A 23,666-nucleotide genomic window follows, 5' to 3' on the forward strand; every position below is an offset into this window, starting at 1 on the left:
TAAAAAGCCTGCAAAAGTATAATAATATATAAGTAAATAGATCTATTTATTTTTAAGAATCCCTAAACCTTGGTAATTAATTCATTTATTATCTTTAATAAATGTATTTTCTCAGGCTCTTGCCTAATCCCTTCCTGTTTCTATGGTCTATTTTTTTCTAAAATCTTTATTTTTCGAGATATTGAAGTGATTTTAATGCCATTGATTGATTACTTCTTTTATTTAACTCCTTCCGCCCTGTAGTCACTAACGGGGCCTTTTTAGCAAGCCCATTATGGGTTCGGCCAGGCCCACAATGGGACAGCCGGGTTGTGAGGGATGGGACCCGAATATCAGGGTTTTTCTACCTTCCTAATTCGATCCCGGATCCCCCAGAACGTATTGATTACTATCAGATTTTTTTGTAAAAATTTCGATATAAAATATTCTCATAACTTATTTTTCTCGAAAAATATTTTAAAAAATCGATATTTATTCTATACAATGACCAGAAAACGATTCGTTTAATTCGAATATTTAGTTTAATTATAAATAAATAAAGAATTAAATTTGTATTGCTTAGAATTCTAGCCATTATATTCAGGAATTAGATATGTAGCTATACATAATAAAGTGATTAGTATCTATTTAAATATAGTGAGTTAAGAGGGAGTTAAACTGGAAATGTTTGGTAATGAAGATCGAGATGAGCAGAGTTCAAGCTGGAGGCCTCCCGGTTGCATTGTGATAAAAATATCTCTGAATGGAATTCTGTTTCGTGAACTTTTTTTTCATTTTAACGTTAATTCTATAGGTTAGTTCATTATATCTTTTCAGTCGTGTTTTTAATGGCGGAAATAAAAAGACATATCGAAAGCCGGTCCATCTCATTAGCTTCATTTGTTTTTGTTTGTGTACTGAACTCGATCGCTATTCTCGTCTATCTTAAGGTAATAAAAGATAGGCTAATTTCCTATATCAAATGCGATTGTTTGATGTCTGGTACTTTATTACAGTCATAACGTACGGGTAGGCCGTTTTTCCTACACTTGGGTACGTGTCGCGGTAAAGATAATCCACATTTTTAGAATTGGTTTAGAAATTCTTAAAAAAAATCTGATGACAATGCATTTCCTGAATGATTCAATAGTCTATTAATTTTAAGATGATCAAGCTCTGAAATCTATTATGTAACCTACTTCCTGTAATTTAAAAAAAACTAGAATATTGTTATAATAATTTGTGAAGAATTAGCTATTTAAATTGTTGATAATTAAAATATGGCTGGTTAAGTATGTAAAGAATCCTTTTATTAATAGATTTAACAAGTGGAACTTTCTAAGAGTACAGCTCTTTAGTTTATTTACAATCATTTCCCCCCTCAACTTCATCACGGATGTGAATGGCTAGAAACGAAACTGAAGCGAATACTCGATGTTACTTCTTTTTATATTAAATAAAATATTTTATACGACATATTAATTTTATTAAACTTTTAAATACTTGCGATTANATTTAATGGTTGGTTAGCTTTTTATGGCGTAAGGGCATTTGGGCCAAACTGCGCCATGCATTAAGTAATTTTCTTTCCTTTATCCTTTATCTCTGTGTTTCTGTTAAAACTACTTCTTTTTATATTAAATAAAATATTTTATACGACATATTAATTTTATTAAACTTTTAAATACTTGCGATTAATCCTTATTCTTCGCATTCGACTGGATTTGGTAAGTTTCTTTTCCTTAAAGCGGCTATTATCTAATTAAATGTATATAAAACTGATAACAAAGAATATCTCTTTTTACGGTGGACAGAATAATTTGTTCGTGTCTTAAATCATTTAAAACTTGAAGCAATATTCATATCTCAGCCAAGCATTTTTTTAATGCTTTTTTGACAAATTATGGTACCTGGGTGTAAAGTAGAATTATAATAAATAAAAAAAAGTTATCCCGTTTTATGAAGTGTTGAACATTAGTATTCTATTCTGGCATTTTCTTGCTTTAAACATATTAGCTTGGTCAACATTTTATCTCACGAACAATGAATAATGTTAGAAATTTCAAATTTAAGTTACTCAGTTTAGTGAAAATAGATTATTATAGGTAATAAATTAACAATCTTGACGTCTTAGAAAATATCAAATTACCACTCGGTATTAGAATAAACTAGCCTTTGTATCCACATAATCGCAAAACCTCAACAAGATTAGAGGGTTACTTCAGTTGACCCTTGCGATCAATAAAGTTGTTCTCCGTGAATACAATAACAGCATTTTGAAATGTAAGACCGAGTGGAACGGCACCTGTACTTTTGTGGCACGACACTAACACTTTTTCCATCATCGTTTTTACACGAACTGACCAGTTTGGCCACGTTACTCGTTACATCGGTTCAAACTGGATTCTCATTTAGCCTAGTTAGGAGTCGATAGGGGCATTTTACGCAGAAATTTAGGGGTCTTTAGTGGTTTATCCCTATAGATTCGTGTCATTTTATTAACAAAAACTGAAATCTTTAAGACCCCGATAAAGAAACCTTTTATTTGTAGAGAAAAAGTAAAATTGGGCCCGCTCTACCCCGATCCCCGTACCAAGCTTCGAGGCCCTGTCTGACGTTAATGAAGCGCAACTGTTATCGAAAATTTTAGCTTTAAATATTTATGATTAATTTAGAAAATTGATAGAAGACGTAGTAAATTCTATTTTATTATTTATTCCTTCCGAACCCTTTTTAGAATTGCGATCACGTGATAAAAAAGAGTATTAAACTCTGCAGAATTTCTAAATCTAAATTTTGAAAATTTTTCAACTTTGTCGGACGTATTGTACTAATTTAGAATGTAGCTGAGTTTCCAGAGTTATTTCTGGAACATCTCACAAAACCCAGTAAGTCTTAAAGAAAGTGTCTGGCTTATTTAATTATAGGCCTATGTCTTATGATCGTAAAATAGATACGACAAACCTCGAATTATATAGAAATTGGATTTTATAAAATATTTTCATAAATATATATTATTCAGGAAGATTTATATTTAAAAATTAAGTTTATTATTTACAACATTGAATTGCATTTATTAAAATTTTCTCTAGATTTAGAAGGACACGAAATGCTAAATTTGTAAAAGAAAAAAAAATCATATCATGTCTGCAGCCTGCTTGATAGTATTTAAAACTAAGCTAAATTTATTCACTATGCAAAATTTATTTTCAGAAAAAAAAAAAGTGAAATTTTCTTTTCCTCAAAACAAACCAAGCAATAAGTTTTTTATGCTCAGTGAATTGTCTTTAAAGTTTTCATTCTCGATACTTCATTAGATCATCCATTAAAGCCGCCATTATAAACAGATTCTGCTAAAAATACGACAAGCAAATATCCTTTAATTAAAAAGAAAAGAATTGTATCCTTCTCGCATGTTGAAATTAAACTTATCTAGCTCAGTCTGCTCTGACCATCTGCATCTGATAGGAAAGAATAAATATAAAATGCCTTAATTAAGCTTATGCTTTTTAGTAATCCGAGATAAACAAATCAATAAAAAACAGATGTCTAAGACAAACAGCCAGTGTGCATTTGAAGCTACAAATAACTGATCTGGGAGAATGCTTGTCAGTTCTAATCACAAGTGTTTCTGGTTGTAACGAGACGTCTCGCATCTAGGCACTCGCTGAGATGTCGAAAATATTTTATTACAGAATTCAGAGATTTTTAATAATTTAAAATATCGAAGAGTAGCTGATATGAATATTGTAACAATAGACAATACTGCCGAGGATCTTTTGTGAACGTCTTGGGACCCGTAGCCTAATGTTTCTCATTGTTGGCGATGGATTATGTTTCGAGTGCAGAACAACTAAGTTAGTGTTACCGCAGAATGAAAGAACGGAGAACATTGTCTTGTTCCTGTGACCTGTTGAAATGTTTACGACAATGTGCTATTGATGTCTCGGGTTACGTTCGGTAAGGGGAAAAATCCGTTCGGACTTTCTGTAATAATACTTTCGAATCTGATGGGACTATGTCTTGTTATAGGACTCAAAAGATGTTGTTTCTTTTTAGTTTGTTAGGAGCGACTCTGATCTCTTCGGGGACATGCTGATCTTTTCCTTCATTAGTTATGGAAAAGTATGTCATCACAAAATTTCTCTGCAGAACAAATCGCGAAAACATTGATCAATGGATGCAGGAAAAGAAATCTTCTAATGCTAGAGAAAAGTTTTGCTTTTCTTATAGCAAAGTCTAAATCTTATCTATCTATTTATATCTACTGTAGTTGTTATGCATATTTCCATTACTATAATTATTAATAATTATAATAATACTAAATTTCCGTTTCGTAGTTATTAATAGAAAACAATAACATCATCTAATGATTAAAATGGCAGATGTAAATGGCATTCATGAATCTAAATAATTAATTAATAGAAAAATTTCTGGTAATAATTTTATATAAATTGCTTAAAATCATTTTCTATTGAATTACATAATTGACTATTTGAATATCGCATTAATAAATAACACGTTTTTTTTTTTTGTTCTTCTAATTAAATTTCATTTAAAAATATTATTAAAAGAAAATCGTATTTCTTTATTCTAAATGCAGTAAAAGTTTTCTGAATGAATTTAGAACGAGATATTGTATTTCATTAACGCTTTATCTTTCGAATATAGAAAAATAAATAGCATAAAATTAATTTTAACAAGTCACCAATAATTTATTTCCCTTTCTTATTTGATTGAACAAATAGCAAATTATAATATATCATAATTATAATAAGTTTGCATTAATTCTACAAAATTATGTCTTTCAAACTTTAACATTAACCTATATCCTATGCAAGTTATTTGTTATTCGATATCGAATATATGTTATATTAATTAAATGTACGTGATCCAAATTTTAATCATTAGTTTTAAGTTCGAGATATTCATTTATGAAATGAAAACGATAGAAAAATCGTTTTAAAAGTGTCGGATTCAATAAATTCCACATTAATTTAAATACATAACAGACATTGAGAAAATTCAAAAAGTGAAAAGAAATGCGTGTGTTAAATCATTAAAATTTGATCTTAAAATGTATAAGATTTAAGCATGAGTCTATAATTCCGCTTAATTATATACATTAATTAACATAATTAAGATTTTAATAACTGTAAAAGTAGTGTAAGTACATTAAATGAAGAGAGACTGTTTAATAGTTTGATCATATGTGAAGTTTTGTTATAAATTGAATAAATTATTAAAGCAAAATATTTAATATATTTGAACAATTTCGTATAATTAATAAAATTTGTAAGCCTCATACCGTACACCATAAAACCGTTAAGTGCAATAAAAAAAAAAAAAAGAAAAATCCAGTTTTACAGGACCGGTGCGATCACGTGACTAGGGAATTCTTTAATTTTCGGATAAACTGATGTAAAGCTAAAATAACATAAATTAATGTAGCTTAATTCTGTAATAAAATGATTTTTATGTCATCTTAAAACGGGAATGGGTAAATGACGTCTTAAATTTCGATTAAGTAAATGGATCTAAGCGCGGATTTTTTTTTCCAGAACTAAAGTCGAGTGTAGCCATAATTCTAGAATTTTTTTTTTCTCTTTCTTTTCTTCCGCTGCGTGTATATAATTTGGAGAAGACGGCTATAAGTATAGAAAATAATAAATGTGCCGAGAATAATGACAGAGGAATAAGTCTAACCTCATTTGTTTGTCCGAAACTTGACAAGAGTTCGAATTTGTAAATAATAAGTAGCAATTAGCCTATTTGATGAGTGTGTGTTTGTCTGGCGAATTTCTATATTTCGAATGGATTATCGATTCCAATAATCTTGTCGGAGAAGGAAAAGTATCTGGCAGGTCGAAAGGAGCAGGACAGTGACTCTGCACCAACTAGTAGAGTGAAGCAAAGCGGCGCCAAGCCGATGACCTCCGGGGTCACAAGGTTCTATTGGTAGATGGCCAAAAATCATGCTCGACGCCTCCCGTTCATCGATTGATGCAAAAATGATTATCGCCATTAAGACAAATTCAGCATCGATTTAAATGTCATTTGCTTCATCGTTTAAATTATGAAAACTTAACATTGTATTGCCTTTATTTCATGGCATAATCTCGTTAAATAAATGGGAATTTTTTTTTCTCGATTATCGCATTCAAAGTTTAATGATTCGATTGCTTCTTAAAAGGAAAATTATTATTATTATTTTTTTTTAGTTTAGTTTAGAGTTTGTGCTTTTAGTGATAATATGATCGGTTCTATGTCATAAGTCAAAGGTTTAGATTGAGAAGAACATTCTTGATAAGATTGATACGCGCGGCATCCAGTAGTATTAAAATACTTTGTGATGTAACACGTAAAATATTCACAATACGGTTACATTTTGAGTTTTGACTAGAAATTTCTTTTAAATGAAGCGATAAGGAGTGCGGGTACCGTGATTTATTTCTGGCAATAAATCCTTGCAGTCAGACTCGATGCTGACATTGGCTTTAATTATAGAAATGTAGTTGTTTGACGCGAGTAGGTTAACGTGGCTGTGTTTTAAGCAAAAAAGTGGAATTCTTAAATGCTTACTAAATTCCAAGCAAAGTCATTTCGCAGTTTTGGCAGCGACTAAGTTAACTTCAGTAGGTCAAGTGTGGCACCGTACTGACGCTTCAGGCATTCGGCGAACCCGTGGAATGTGGCCGGGAATGAGAGCTGACATTCGGTAAAAGAAGGGGGAGAAATGCTGATCTAGCAGAGTGACCGACTCGCCAGTACTCTGACTTTTAGAGGCCGAAACCCGCTGTTTGCATTCAAAAATGTTTAGATGCTTTTCTTCGTGTCGATTTCAAACCTTGGCATCACTCGGTTTTGCACTTTTCACCCTTGTTGTTTTTCCCGATTAAATCAGTTCTATTCCTTTAAGGATATAAAAATATTCCCTTCTCGAATATAAAAATGTCGAAAAGAATAGCTCGCGAAATGCGATATCTTAAATATTATTTGAAAGAAAAAAAGTATTGTGCCTGTTATTGATTATTGCAGAGGCTACGTGCATTTGTCCCAGAAGGCTGAACATGAAGCGTTGTGATGGATTCTATCAAATTACCAGTTTGCTCATCAGAGCCATTTTTATGCTCCTCTTGTTTTAAATAGTTATTAATGTTTACGTCCAATTTTCAAAACCGAGAAGGTCATTCGGAATCGTGTTTTCCAACAAATTTCCATTTCTGCGTTTGCATGAACAGAGTTAAATCTTATGGCTCGCAAGAGGTAAATAACAATAACCCAGAGGAATTGAAGTTTTCCTTTAACGACTTATAAGAAGACTGGAGTTAGAGATGGATCTATGGAGTGTGACCATAAGTTCTACTGTAAACAACTTTCTCTTTGATCGGATTATGTGCTATGCTTCTTCTATTTCCACCTCGTTTGATCTTTCAAGTTGAAAGTTACTTATGGATTTCGCATATTTTATTTTAGCCCTAAACAACATTAGATTTAGTTATTAGTATTAACGGATTGAATATTATTATTTGAAATGAGTCTGTCGTGTGTCTGAATAAATCATTTGACGAATCGTCCGCTAAGAACGCATATTTATCATTTAAATCTTACAAAATTGAACTTTTTCGGATTGTAATAAATAAAATTTAATTTTGCATTAGTTAATAATAATTGTTTAAATAGAATTATTTCTTTTTCGTGATAAATAAAACATGGAAGCATTTTACATGTTTCTAATTAAAGTTAAAAAACAATCATTTCCAATGGCAATGAAATATCTCTCATCACTTTCATTCTGTGCAAGAATTGTATTAATCTCAATCAAGTAGCTTTTTCTTACCTGCTATTCTTCAGCAATGTCCATTCGCTTCTCGACTCTTCTTCCAGCATATTCTATCTATCTATCTATCCATCCGGATATACTGTCTTGTACTTTTCTCATTTCCACGCTTGGAAAACGCCATAATTTTTAAATTTCCGAAATCTATGGACCGACGTGAAATCTCTTATTGATACGACGAAATTGTATTTTAGAAACCATTGATATATATTATTAAAACTTAGTTCGGAACAGCTCCGGCGTAGGAAATTATTTCGCCTTTTTGAAAAGTACTGATTAAACTTTCCGCTGAATTTAGTAGCTGAATAAATCCATTCATTTATCACTATTATGGTGCTTCCAATTTCATTTCGATACGATTTAAAAATTAAAATAAAAAATGTATCCGATATTTTAAATTAATTTTATTTAGCTTTTAAATTCGTCTTTATATACAACGTTTTAGATAAATGTTTTTCTATAATATCTAAAATTGAACAAAGTTTAATGGATATCGCTTGGTCTATCGCTTAATTCCTTACGTCTATCATTTTTATCATTCACTCAATTTAAATTAAAAAAAAAATAAGTTTAATGGATTCTACAAACCTAATCTCTAAAGTTAATTCTTATAACTTCGTTTTTTATTATTATTATTATTTAAAAAAAATCGAATATTCTACGCAGAACAGACTACGTAAAATAAAATAGAAAAATAAAACCACAATATGTAAGAAGTTAGTTGATTGGATGCGATAAGGTCACGTTGGATTTATTTAACCCGAAATCCTAGTGGCAATCAGCCTGGAAGAGTCTCGTAATTAAATTAAACGAAACCCCATAATTAAATTTTGAATTTATTCGAGACTCTGCCCCCTATTTATCTGACTGGACGTTCGAATACCTTAAAGATGTGACCAATAACCGACCAGGAAAGAGTTAATGGACAGGTGAGTCGAAGTTGATCGATGGCCCTCACGACCTTTCGAGTCGCAGTCACACTCGACTGAAGTCGAAGAATGCGATGCGAGCTCAAGGGGATGCAAAGAAACGAGGGGATCGGCTACGGTCACGGATGGGAGAGGTAGAGAGCTTAGCCCGTCCAACCGACGCTACATTACCTTATCGATCGCAGTCTGTGTTTACATGGGAATTAGGGTGGAGCGATAAGCGTTCCGACAAATGCCTGACATGACCCCCAAGTCAGGTAGAGTTTCGCACCAATTTTGACAATGCACAAAATCGTCACGGATAAAGACCAAAAATAGTTTCTTCGTTCCTTATCTGCATGCCCCGACTTACCAGCTTCTGTTCAAAATAAAGCAATTGTTATATATCTTCGAAAATCTCCGCCACAAACTTCTGCAGTAAAGTGAAACGTCAATATCTGAATGTCCTTAACACCAAATTGGTAATAGAATAATGTTTCCGATCGTCTACAGTTTAAACAAACTTTTCCTGATTTAACATTATATTTATTGAGTATCAAATATTTCTTTCTTAAAAAGTTTTTAATTTAATCAAATGTAAGCTAATTTTAATATGGTCTACTGTATTTCTTAATGTATAACTAAGTTATTTCATCCTAATATTAAAAAAACTTAACTATTTAGCATAATAAATTCAGTAGGATTCCAAAGTTTTGTTTCCTTATATTTGAAGGGCTTCATTCGAACTTTACTATTTAAATTATGCAATTTTCTTTATTAAAATATTAATTAATTAGCAAAAGGTTAAATAGTACATTTTATTTCCTAGCTTTTTTTGCAATTGTAAAAGTTTTAAAACTTATTTTTCAGGTAATTATTATAGTTTATGTAAAATTATCAACTCACACAAGAAAATGAAGTCGCATGTAATTTGATTATAAAGTCTGAATATATGGAAGCGCTAAAAACATAATGAAATTGATAACTGGTAATAAATTTTATTGCTTTTCATGTCTAATGCATCCTATTTCCTCCTGAAACTTTTTCGGAAGGAGGAATGTCTGATGATGTCACGCTCCATACCTCAGCAGCGAGGGTCTCGCCACATCAGATCGTCTAGTACATCCCCGCCGAGATGGGAGACTCCCTGGGCTCCGGCTAGCTCTTCACTAATGGATTCTAATCCCGAGTCGGGGGATGAAGAGCCTTTCCCCGTGACGACCTTGAGCCCAGCCCTTAAGTCGCTTATAACAAGACCGAGTACACAACAAACAACAAGCGGGGGGACCACAATACTCAAAAACTGCATAACTAGAATATCGAGGGTAACTTTAGACTCTATATTGTCTTTCATACATTTCTAATGCAGATATTATAACTAGTCTTTTCTTAAAATATAGTACCGAGTCTTAAGTTATCACTGATCGTTCAAGCTAAATTCTTAGTGCTTTTATATGTACAGTGTAAGTGAAATACAAAATTTATTTCCTTTATAGTATCTAATATATGTATTTTAGTCTGAATCAGAATCGTGCTTCAGTCAAAAATGAATCAACTTCACCAATATGTAATTACTGTTCTGTGTAAAGAAATTTTTAAAAATATTTTAATAAGGACTTAATATAAAAGTAATAACTTGAAAAATTTTCCATCTCACAGCCAGAATTTTGATTGGACCTTCGGGGCATTTTTTTTTTAAATCGATGTTTCTGAAATGAAAATTATTATACAGTAGTATATTAGACAGGAATCCTCGCTGATAGTTAAATAAAAATATATTTTTGGTAGTGCACTTTTTAGTTTTACCTTCTCGAGTAAATAAAAGTAAAGTATTACTACAGAGAATAGGCCGAGTAATTTAATTTCCTTTTTTTTTTTTATTGGAGCTTTTTCAAATTAAATTTCTAACTAAACGGATCTAAAGTCTTACAGATTTGTTTTAAAACTATATTTTATTTCCAAGGTTTTCTAGATAGATAAATCGAAAAGTAGGCTACGACAGGTACAAATGTCGCACTTTTCTATACGTAAGATCTTCGCTCTTTACAATGTTTAATGCAGCAGGAAAAGTGACAAGATCTTTACACAAATTTTAGACAGCTTCTTCTGTTCTACAATCGTATCAGTTCCTTCCGTGCGAAGCAAAACGTGTTTACAGTTAACATTACCGTTACACACCCTTAGAAAATCTGGTTTCTAGGAATCCCAACAACTCACCACGCAAATGGAAAACAACGTGAATACACGCTATCTTCACGAAATAGGTGAACAAATATTGATCCTTTAAATTTTTTTTCTATCGTAATTTAAAGATATGAAAACAAGGAAGCTTATTTTATCTACGACCGAAGGATAACTTGATAACTGATAAAATTTAACAAAGATAGTAAGGAGAAATGGAAGAAAATTTTCTTTTTAACTCTTTTCTCACTGAAGATACACAAGGTCTTTTTCATAATATCCATGGTGGGTTTGACCACGTTCACAATGGGGTGTGTGACGTATTCGGGAGAGACCACCCCTGAAAAATTCCTGACCCGGGCTCGAAGCCCTGTCTCCCAAAACGATAAGCTGACTCTTCGGTTGCCTTTTAAGTATACTATTGGTTCGCTTGTCACTTAGAATCACCCCTTAACCGCTTCGGCCACCGAAGTAGAATAATATCTAATATCAAAATGAAATCATTTTTTATAATTGTTTCTTATTATTCTAAAAAAAAGTAAAGAAATAAGTTAACTCTTTCTGAAAAAGTAGAATAGAATACTTTAGATATTTTAGGAGATCAACTAATTTCGATTTAAGATAAACTGAATGATTTTTTATATTGATACAATTATCTAAATTATATTTGATTATTTATTATTTAACAGTAATAAATTTTTCGCTTAAAACTGGAACTATTTTTGCCAGATTTTATATTAAAAAAAGAAGAAGAAAGAGAAAAATAAAGAAACAAAACATTAGTGAAAATGATTAGGATTATTGCAGGCGAGATCAATACAACTTTTTAAAGGAATTTTGGGGACTGGTCAGTGCGCTGTTCCATTTGTCGAGGATTAAGTCCATTCAACCGGATCCTCTTTTCTATGTTTAAAATTTGACCCAAATTTGTAGCATATTTTCTTCATTTTTTACCTCTTTCTTTTTACGAGGAATCGAACCTGTTTATTCTAGATTCATGTAAATTTCATTTTCTTCATTTCAAATAAACAATTACTAAACGAAGTGCATTTAATTTGTTGTTATTAAATTACAGTTAAATCCTATAATTTTTGTAATTTGAAATTATTTTACGCCGCTTTTCTGATTTTCAATTAAAGTTAAATTTGATACTTCTCTATTAATCCTGCTTTAATTGAGTTGATTTAATCTGCTCAACTATTAAAATATGAACTAAATTGTGTGGAGGAACACCGCCTTAACTTCTATAGATATTTAGAATAATTACAATCTGTTTTATTAGAAAAATTTATATTTTGTTTTCACAGAAAATACAGAATTATTACTTAGAAGCCATTTTAAATTTGGAAACTGATATTTATTTTATCAATTTTTTTTTTAATTTTGATATGTATTCACGAATAAAGTTGTAGCTGAGTGTAGAGTCAAACCTCTAAACAATGGCCACTGACGAGAACATAAAAAAATGGCCGTTGTTTGGAGGTTATTTTGTATGTATTTTTGTTCGAAGGAGGAAAAAATGGTGGCTGTTATGGGAGGTTTGGCTGTATTTGAGTCTTTCTAACTCTATTTTTTATTATTTAAATATTTGAATATCTAATCACCTGATAACTGGATACTTCTCTAATTTACTAAAAACAATCGAGAGAGAGAGAAAGGAAATTTATAAAATATTTTAATCAAACTTTTTGATAATGAAGTTACAATTTCAAAAATCATTAGTCTTCTTTGATTATTTAATTTGTATTTAACCCCATTAAAATCACGTGTACATGATAAAATAGGGAAATAATGACCTCTTCTATTTAAATGATCATCCACTAATAACAACTGCAAACGAATTTTGTTTAGCATTTCAAATCTCTTTTCTATGCTAGATAATATATAAATAAAAATTCGAAAAGATGAGGAAATTCGATTGTCGAAATATTAAAATCTCAATTAAATATTTCCATTTAATTAATTATATATATATATATTTCTTTTATAATTTATTAAATAATAATAAGAATAAAAAAGAAATTTTAAAATATAGTATTGTAATCCGGGAAACAGTGTTGAGGAATGGACCGTGCGGGGTGTCTGTCTTCCTCCCGTGTCCGCTCACGTGTTACACGAGATAGTGCGAGAGAACCACCCGGATGACCTCGACGGCGACGTTAATGACTGCCGCGTTGCCATAGCAACCGATGGCAACGGGTCCCGTCGGCATTTGCCATTAGCTGCAGAGAGATGATAAATAGCCGGCCGCAATATTCGTCATCATTGTTTTCTTCGCAATCCGAAACCTGCATACTGCATAGGACACAACAAAAACGACAAGGAAAAGCATCGAGAAAGAGGCAAAAAATCTGCTTTATTCTCTTCTTTGATCAAGTCTGGGCTATGATAGATTTAGTTTCTTCTATTTAATAAATCAATTATTATCTCTTTCGATGAAACTAGGCCTCAATTTACAGTTAAACTTAGCGCGATATTCTAAAAATCTCTTGTATTCTTATTAACAGCTCTCATTCTTTCTTTATGTATCTATTTATCATGCGAAACTCGTTAATTTGGGCCACGACGAAATGGATGATTCCAAATAATTTATCCAAAAGAAATTCGAAACTGAAGCGTCAGTAACTAGAGTTTAAGCCAGCTCTTTTTTTGGGGGGGTTTTTTCCTTGTCAATTCTCAGTGTAAATATTTATTAGTTTTAGAAGTATGAGGTTTTGTGTGCTAAGTTAAACATATACCATGTTAAGTTTAAAATATGAGAGATATCATATAAAATCTAAGACTCGAAATGAGTGATTTTAGATCGCATGCGACCGAAAACACGCTCATAAATATAACAGCACGCTGCGATTTGACGCAGAAAATACGCCAAAAATGATATATAAAATTGTTTTATATACCATTAAGTTCTTTATTAAGTAAGAGAATTTCCCAATTTTTTTAAAATTTAATTGCCAGGTTTCCGATCAGAATCGCATTATAAATTTGTATTTAGTGAAAAACCGCGTTGCAATGGAGACAAAACTGGACTTGGAGGCAGTAATTAATTAATAGAATACAGCATATAAACAATAGTCGAGTAAGGAGAGAAAGAAGACTGCAAGAGAATCAATGCAAACGGTTTTGTTTCTTAATAGATTTATCTCTCAATGCTTGTATTATTAAGCGAACTTTAGTGGTTTCATTGGCTATTGAGAGCAAGAAGAGGGGATTATCCGGAGATTATCTGGTAGGATTAAGCGACCTTTTGAGCTTGGCCGACCAAACGTGTGGGAAGAGAACCAACGGAAGTAGAGAGAACAAACAGAAGCGGAATGGGTCGACAGGAATCGGAAACAATGCCAGGCCCCTCTCGACTGCCCGTCCCCCGACTTTAAAGAGAGATCGTCCACTAATTCTATTTAGTCTCAGTCGATCCTTCGTGACAGATAACGGGAATATGATAAATTGTTCGACTCTACCCTAGAGACACGGCGGTTGTTATTTCCGTAAATTATTTCTCTCTCTTCCGTCGGCCACTTTTTCTCTTCTCTCTCTCTCTCCGTTTCTCCGTCGGGATTTGGCCAGATGAAAGTTTTTTCTCGGCAGCGGAAACTTATCCCCTTGTTTTTCTTGGCGATGAAGTTGGTTTCGGCCGAATTTCCGGGAAGGGGAAAGAAGAAGAAGAAGAAAAAAAAGGAAATTACAGCAGGAATGCTCATCTCCAGCACGGAGATTCTCTCCCTCCTCTCGTGACGTATCGTGTTTTGTTGAAACGCATCAAAGATTAATTCGCGCCAACTTGGCCATAAATCTCTGGAGAGGAAAACATATTTTAAACTCTGGCTACGCGTGGCTCGAAGATCCGTTGGTGGTTGCGCGCTATCTTCTCTTTTATAACTTTTCTAGTTTCGCTTTGATGAATTAGTTTCTGGCGAAATTCGGGTTTTAACGCTATTTCTTTTCGATTGTGCTCGAGTTTTGAGGGTAAAACGGGCGCATTCATGCCTTTCCGCGCATCTAATTAGGGAGACGAATTACAAATTTCTGATTACGTGCCCGGACACGGTTGTGGCACTTAACCACTCTAAGCTGATTTCCCTGTTTGCTAACACGCTTGGGTGAACCTTTCCATCTTCTCCTTTGGATCGAGTAGAAATCCTCCGAACTAACCACCCACCCCTCCACCTTTCTTCCGACAACTCGTCTAGCGTTAGAATTAATTTCTTGGAATTCCGTTAAACACTGGAAGAACCCCGGAATGTCTGGTCTATCTTTGAAAGCTAATGAGCACCCGCGGCCAAGCTAGTGACTCGCATCGACTGAAACTTACAAAAGAAACTAGGTTCGAGGTGTTACGAAAGATGCTAATAACCGGCTCTAGAGGAACGAAACATCCAAAAGAATAATCTCTAAGTGTTCAATACTTTGCATAATTTAAAAAGAACTAAACATCTAAAAACATTCTTATTTCGTACGCAGTAAGCCTTTGATATAACGAACTAATTGGAGCAAAAAGGTGTCCTCTGTTACCGAAAGCCCGTTTTAAAAACGTATATTAATAACGACCTTAAAATATTATTATGATGTATAGGTTGAATAAAATAACATTATAATTTGTACTGTACATTGCCTCATTGTTCCAATCTGTTAGCATGTTTTATAGTTATGCTTTAAGTTTTTCCTATCGGAAATTTTTGTCGTTAAATCGGGTTCTGTTAAAACGTGGTTTACTCTGTTACTTAAATGATTTAAGAACTAGATTTAAATATAACGAACTAAATCTAACAATAGAGTTATTTGTCAGTTTATTCTGATCTTCGTTCTCTTTTATCTCAGATGAAAATATTTAATTTCAAATTAATTTATAATCATTAAAAGGCGCATTAGAAACGTAAAATCCCAGTGGCCCTCGATCGAATAATAAAATATATTTTATCTCGATACATTTCTCTATTCTTTTCATGAATGCAGTGCACTCTGTAAACTAATGTGTCTAATTTATAACGCAGACATCTCTGTTTTAACAAGAAACTACAAAATATATTAATTTATAACATCTAAATTGAATTTTGTCGTATGTTTCGCTGATATATATATATATTTTTCGTTATAACCGTATCAATGCGTATTTTATCAATTATACTTTACTGTATAGTACGTAGGAAAAGGCCTAAATCAATTTTAAAGGTTGAAAATCATAACATTTGGTATATACAATATTAATTCACTCGAGCGATTGTGGATGATATTGCGTGATTTATAAATACCCAAGTCGGCGGATAAACCTTTGAGAGGGAGTCACCCGGAAACGGAGTCACGTGACAATGAGTCACTTCCTGCAATCGTTTCGTAGATGTAGATCACATGTGGACATTTATTGCGTCGAAATAAATAACAATTGTTTCTGTCAATATTATCGTTAAAATGTATTAAATATCTGATTTTTTCTGTATCGTATCATACGTATTTTTAGATATAATATCAAGACGTGCGGTCAAAAATGTATTCAATATATTTGCGTTACCTCTCAAATCAGTTGTCTACATAGCAAAACACTTAAAATATATGCGTTTATTGAAGGCTTATTAATTTTTCTAAGCACCTGTAGTGAAGGAAGGATGCAGCATAGATTGAATTCTAATTTTTTTCCCTTCCTAACCTTAAAGTGGAATAAATATTTAAATATCATCTTTCTTAAAATAAATATTATTTTTAAAATTAAGATTGAAACATAAGAGAAATCTATGTAATAATAAAAATGTAAGATAAAATTCTCAATAGACGTAAATCTTATGTGCACGATAAGCTATCAAATGGATATGTTTAGATCGAAATCCTGTTTCGGTAATTTGATAATCTTTTTTAATAGTAAACAAGATTATCAACTGATTTAAGAATCGTCAGTTTTAATATTAACAAGTAAATATTAAATTTACAATTTTTAGATTCGATTTCCCACCCACCCCTGAAAAATTATTCACTGTAATGTTCTATATATATACCATAACATAAAATAAACATATTTAAAAGCTATAGATCTAGCTTAATATATTTATTTTTCAGAGTGGGCCTCCGGGAAAGAAGAAACCATTTTCAAAGTGAGTAGTGTTTTTCAAATGAAATCTTTTGAATAAAAATGTGTATTATTGATAAATGAAAATATTTTGGAAAATATCGTCATATAATATAGACTGAACGTATTGAAGTGTAGGTGTGTAGGATGCAAAAAACTGGGAAGATATTGTATTTATTTAGCGAATTTAGTCTAAAGAAACGACTCGAAAAGTAAATACTAGGCCTATAAATGCCCATATAAATATTATTAACAATAATTAAATTCTCATCTACTCGAATATCGTCCACATAAATTAAAGCTTTAAGTAGTTAATAAAACATAAAAAGCAAAGACATAATTTTACTTAAGGTAACTGCAATGCTTGAGTAACAATACGACAAGGTTTTGTTACTTAAAAAACAGAAGGAACTTGTAAATAAATAACTCAATATTTCGATGTTAACATTTGGATAAATAAATGTCATTCAACTTCTTTGGAAGATGTTAGTTGAAGATTTTGAAACATGACATCATAATATTCATGGCATTAACTACCATTAGGCACATTAAAGACCTCTTCTATTTTAAAATTATGCGCATTTAAATCTTACTCGATGGCTTTAAAATTTAAACTTATAGATTACTAAGAAATTATGTTAAACACGATACACGGAAAGTCTCTCAAGTAAACCTCACTCTCTTCTATCCTTCTACTAGTTTATCTGGGCAAAAATAGAGCGGTTTTTTAATCTTTTAACACCAGACTCTATAAATATCACAAGTTTCTTTACAAAAAAATTCGAAACTTTTCAAATATTATTGCCTTTTCGTATTGACTAATTCATTTTACGTGTAACACTTTCATCAGTAGTAAATATAATTAATTGAATTATTTGTCAATATTCATTACAAAAAAAAATTATGATAAATTACAAATTTTAATGAAAATTTAATTATAAGAATAAGCCTATTTGATTACAATTCTTAGCTACATCTTCGATAGGAAAACTATAGACTTAAGTAGCCTGAAGGCCTTCGTGAAGCATGATCATATATAAAGTGGTAGTCGGAAGAACACGTCTTTTAATATTAACTAGAAAAGCCGACATATTATTTAGTATCAAGTATTTTAATATATTAAAATTTTTTAAAAATTAATTTGACTGAATCGTGATTATGTGCGTATATTAAAATATTATATTTCTGGCAAGATATTTGCTAAAAAAAAATCAGGATAATTTTAATATGACATTCTAAAACAACGTTTCTTATAAACCATTCTATAATTTAAACTCGGAATTAATTAAATTTATTAAATGTTTACAGTTATTATGATCTAATTTGCATTAAAAAATTTTTTATAGAAGCGTAAGTTTATAAAATGTAGGAGGATAAGTTACATGTGAATTGCTATTTTACAACATAACGGAAATAGATTTGGGTAAATAAAGAAAGTTTTTTTCTTGATAGATCAAGGATTTTATATCGAGTTATAATAAAATAATTGATGCTAATAGATTGCCGGGGAAGTGGAAATAAAAGGAGCAGCTACGCCATCCCTTTTTAATGCCTCTTCTTTCAATTAGACTCGTTCAACAAGTACACCGTAACGAGAACCGAATTAAATATTCCACCCGATAAAAAACAGAATTGCCTCAATTGCAAAGAGGAAATGCTACTTTGATCCCCTATTAGGATTCGACACACCCTGTTCAGCCAGTGGCGAATTTGGACAACACCTGCAGTCAACTCTCACCTGCCCCGCGGCTTTCTCTCTTCTAATATCATAAAATTTTACTTAAAACTAATCTACAAACTTTAAATTGTACTTTAATACTCGTTCGGTCGATTTAATTTAAAAACGAATATCTTAAAAAATTGCCACGTCCAGATAAGGTCAAGTTTTTTTTTTCCTCCTCTTTTTTTTTTTGGAAGGTTGGCAGTGCCAGAATGCACTGAAGGTAGGAGTGTAGAGTGTACCCCGCCGAGTGACAGGCGACGCAGGTGGATCTGACAGCTCTAGAGATTTTCCCACAGAAGGTTGCGTTGTTGGGCGAGGTGCACGGATTCTAGCAAACATTTTACACTACGGTACGGGTACAAGAACTGATGAATTGCAGATGCGAACTGAAGATCGCTTTCTTTAATTCCTGTAAATCATTCGAAATCGAAAGATTTGGCACAATGTTTGCTCGGGAATGTGTTAATTTCAAAATCGGGAAGTGAACATTTTAAAATTTAACAGGAATAAACGCCGAGAAGTGACATAAACTTGTCTTCGTTGCATAGGTGTCACCTTGTATTTCATCACGTAATGACCTTCACCCTCAACCCATTGTCTTCGGTCCGTTCCCATGTCGTAAATATGCTTCCCTCTACACCCGACGAAAATGTCTAGAAGTATCTAGCATAGAAATTTAAATAAAAATTTTAAATATTAAAGCAGAAAGCTTAACGTTATTAAAATTATAAATTAAACTTTCCGAAACGTGGTCTTTCTGTATTACACGAATGAAATAATACAGTTTCATTTTAGAATTTTACCGTATTTATCGTTGAATTTCAAAAAGAAACGATGATAAAATACTAAGTACAATTGATAAAAGAAAAAAAAAAATTTTTATAATTCAACGCTTAGCCATATTTTCTCTTTAAACCCTGCGGAAAATTTAAAAAATTGCAAAAATAAATCGGGTCTTTAATATATTTTTTTTATCGCACTAAAATCAAATTTTATCTACTTTCAACCTAAATGTGATTTTAATAACTTAAAATGTATTTAATTTTAACTTGACAACTCGTTAATTGTCTTTTGAAAATTAGCTAATTTAAAAAAGGAAAAAAAAAATTAAGGGAAACAAATATTAATTTTAAAGGCACTTTAGAACAAAAAGTTAAGAATTATAACAATTAAATTGCGCTTTTTAAAATTATATAATTAGATTCTAACTGATTTTTAATTGTTAAACTATCATTTATTTCTAAACTCTAAATGAGAATATAAAATCCGTATTTTTATAATTTAAAAAAAAAATACTACTTTGGTCATACGGTATTAACGACAAATTTCGATAAAATTGATTTATTAACAAGAGGAAAAAGATGATAAATTCCTTTATTTGTAGTAGATCTATTGAAATTAAGAAAGATGCTATCGTCCAATATTTCCTCAATTAGATCTACCACTTAGAACTTTCATCCAACCCTTGACAATCTATTAATTTATTTGGAAAATTTGATAGATCGATAGCTCGAAAGTTTCTCACCAAGATCGCGTTTCTATCTTCCATTTCCAAGGAACACACTCAAAAGAAAATGGACATTTAATTGCGTACGGAAAAAAAAAAAAAATTATTGTGTTGTACCGTTAAAGCTGGATGTATCTCCGCGGTACTTTATCAAAAATTAAATCTTTTTACAATGATTAAAAGTTTATAGCACTGCTGTAATTTTTTCTTGAATGATGAAATGTGTAGGTTTGTTATATTTACACAAAATATTATCTATTTTTAACGATCAAGTTATGAATAAGTTTACAGATTTTTGCAGCATATAAGCCTATAATCATAAAAGCAAACCGCTTAAATTATTTTATAGAAAATATTCTTAAGTTAAAAACAATATTGAAGATTAAAGAACTTTATTATTAATCATTAATCACAATAATTTTATTCTTCTTTACTCAGTTTTCGTGATAGAAAAAGAAAAATCTGAAACTCTGTAACCCTGCACCGAATCAACTTTTGCGCCTTAAAAAACAAAAAACAGCTACTACTTAACGAATATTGTAATTTGTGTATTGGAATTTCAGTTCTAATCAACTCTTTTCCAATAATTAAAAATTTTCTTAGATAAATAAACAAGAAAACTCAACTCTTATCTAATAATCCGGCTCCCATAAGGCACTCGCCGAATCAAATTAAAATTCCGGAATGTGATTAAAATAATTCTACAAAAGAAATCCAAGAAGCCAATTTGCAAAATATGACTTCATTGTGATTGATTGCTTATTAACCCGAACCATTGTTAGAAGAACCCCTAAATGTGTCCTTGAAATTATTTTGGAAAATATTCTTTCCTTTTACACGTTTTATAAAACGCATTCCATGGGGGATTTAGAGCTGTTTCTTCTATTCTCTTAGCTATGTATTTAAACTGTAGCAATTCAAGTTTATCTAATAAATAGAAAGATTAGAAAATTAAATTAAAATCATATGTAACTATATTTCTGATATTTATTTATTTCCATTTTCCATTATTTATGCTTTTTATCTACCACGAAAATATTCTACTTTTGCCTTTTCTCTTCCTCTAAGAACGGTTTTCTGATTAGATTTCATAATTTGATCATAATTTATTGAGATTTAATGCCTTATGCAACATCCTTTAACAAAATAAAGAAAAATATTTTAAAAATAATTATTATATTCGAAAAACTTTGAGAAAAATGTAAGTATTTAATCAAAAAGCAAAAGGATATAAAGGCAGCTAAAAATCTGGAAATACATAGAAATCGAATGGATAAAGAAGAGTTATTGAAATATTTAAAACCGCAACCCTATTTAGAACATCGTATGGAAGTCCGAATTCTTCTCCGAGGGCAGAAGGTCGAATATAATATCAGATGACCTTTCTAAACGACAGCTGCTGCTTGCTACGTAACCGGTTCTGCAACTGATGGCGCATCTATTCCAAGTACAGCCCTCGCCTTTTGCAAGCCACACACCCGTGCATGACAGATATAGTCTGCGAAAACCATTTATGCAATATAATCACCCATTTGTTATTAGGGGGCATGCAGAGTTTCGTTGTAAAAAACTCCAAGCTTGTGCCAACGAATAAATAAATAAATAAAGGCGTTAGCGAGCATTTAAATAAATAAAAAAAAACTACAATTCATTTCACAAAATAAAAAAAATATATATATATATCAATCAATTCGATTAACCGTAAGCAAAAATTTTATATAAGCTGTGATATAAAAGTTTCGGACGAAATAACTAAAAATAATTGTAAAAATTTCATATAGAAAATTTGAAAATAATATTTCTAGCCTTTTTTATTGTGTTATCAGCAAAGCGATTATCCATTTTAATCTATAGAAAGAAAAATATGCCGCATCATGCTAGATTAACAAACCGAATCACGAATTGGAAATGTCGAAAGTAGATAAAGAAATTTCTGCCCCATCATTTGTTTCTATAATTATTCAGTTCGATTATCCGTGCTAGAGAAGTATCGTTATCTACGTTGGGAGCAAAGAAAATGGTTTTTGCATAGATCGATTCACCCATCCAAGTAATTAGAATTTCTATTCTAGAATTATCGAACAGTTTCCAATAAGCCGTTACGTTATGATTCTTACGCCTTGGAAACAGAGCCGTAAAATGTTGCAAACGTAATGATAATTTTTACGAGAGATAAACAGCATAATAATTGGAACCGAGGTCAAACGGTGCGAGAAATATGGGTCGTTTTAAGGGCGTGGTGGAGGAGAAAGCTGGCCTTGAGTTTGAAAAGTGCGCTGCCTCGCAACATGCGTTACGCCAAAGAAAGAAACACGTTTCTTTTCGTTACGGACGAGACGTTTGGGTGATGCGTGGGGAGGATGATTGGCATTTAGGCGTGTCGAGACAGTACTACTACCGAAGTACTCATGAATTCGCGAATATAATATTGTGAGTGAGTATTTGACTAGAAATCAAAACACTCGAAACGAATAGCAAACTCGCTGGAATGTGAGTGGTAGGTAAACCGCCGATCAAAACGATATGCATAAACCGCTACAGTTTCGGAAATATTGACACAATGTTGACACATAGTTTCCACATTACTCTTGGCACGGCGTTAGTACAAAATGTCAATCTGCTCTCACGCAGTTGACACAGTAAACATCGCATCCGGGACCTCTCCGTGTTGTCACAGCAATCTAGGAAGAGATTGTGTCAATCGATATATTCGGTCCCTTTCTCTGTTCCCCACTCGCTAAACAGGCCTCGAGGCCATTGTCTTGTCAGCAGGTGAGTTTAGAGGCCAACTTTTGATAAGCGGTATCCTATTATGAAGATAGGTTCCTCTTATCGGGATGAAGATAATTAAGAGTGTTATGTAAGTTACGTCCAAAAGACAATCGTTATCGCAAAGATTTTCGCAACTTTTCATCGATTCCTTCTTTATTTTAATTATTTCTAATGTACCAGTGTTCTGTTGTAGCATTCGTTCAAACAATATTTAACTTATTCGATATTCATGTTTTTGTTTCTATTTCTGGAATTTCATTATCTCAAATTAATGCGACTTTTAAAATTTTCACTTTTTTTTAAGACAGGAACAAAGAGGGAATTATGGAAATTCTATCAGTTTACCAATATTATATTGGTCTTGCACTGAAAAGGAAATTATTCTTTTCTCAATTTTTTTTCTACTTTTATAACTTTAGTTCGAAATTGTTTTGCGTTTAAATTATAAATAAACCATCGTTTTTCCCCCTTCTTATCGCACTCCTGACGCTTATTTCAACTCGTCACAAATTACAAGAAAATACTCTAAGCAAACACGATTTAAAATTATTGGAAAACACAAAAGTCATTTATCAGGAATTTAAAGGAAAGCAGAGGAGAAAAGAATGAACTTAATCACAGTAACATTTCTCATTTTTCAGAAAATATATTTTCTTAAAATTAATATTTTTTGAATATAAAATCCTCTCACTACCTTTTGT

General features: G+C 31.7%; 1 protein-coding gene across 3 annotated transcripts in view; it reads left to right on the forward strand.

Annotated features, from left to right (window-relative positions):
* Positions 1 to 23,666, forward strand: part of LOC111618001 (protein Wnt-5b-like) — a 242,587-nt gene that overhangs the window by 77,785 nt on the left and 141,136 nt on the right. For all 3 annotated transcript variants that reach the window (XM_023359417.1, XM_023359415.1, XM_023359416.1), the window contains one exon: positions 16,954 to 16,988. The gene's annotated coding sequence lies outside the window, so the exon portion shown is untranslated. The remainder of the gene's footprint in view (positions 1 to 16,953; positions 16,989 to 23,666) is intronic.

Source organism: Centruroides sculpturatus, unplaced genomic scaffold, assembly GCF_000671375.1.
Source record: "Centruroides sculpturatus isolate CEXI.00-Female unplaced genomic scaffold, Cexi_2.0 scaffold36, whole genome shotgun sequence".
In the NCBI taxonomy this organism is placed as follows: Eukaryota; Metazoa; Arthropoda; class Arachnida; order Scorpiones; family Buthidae; genus Centruroides; species Centruroides sculpturatus.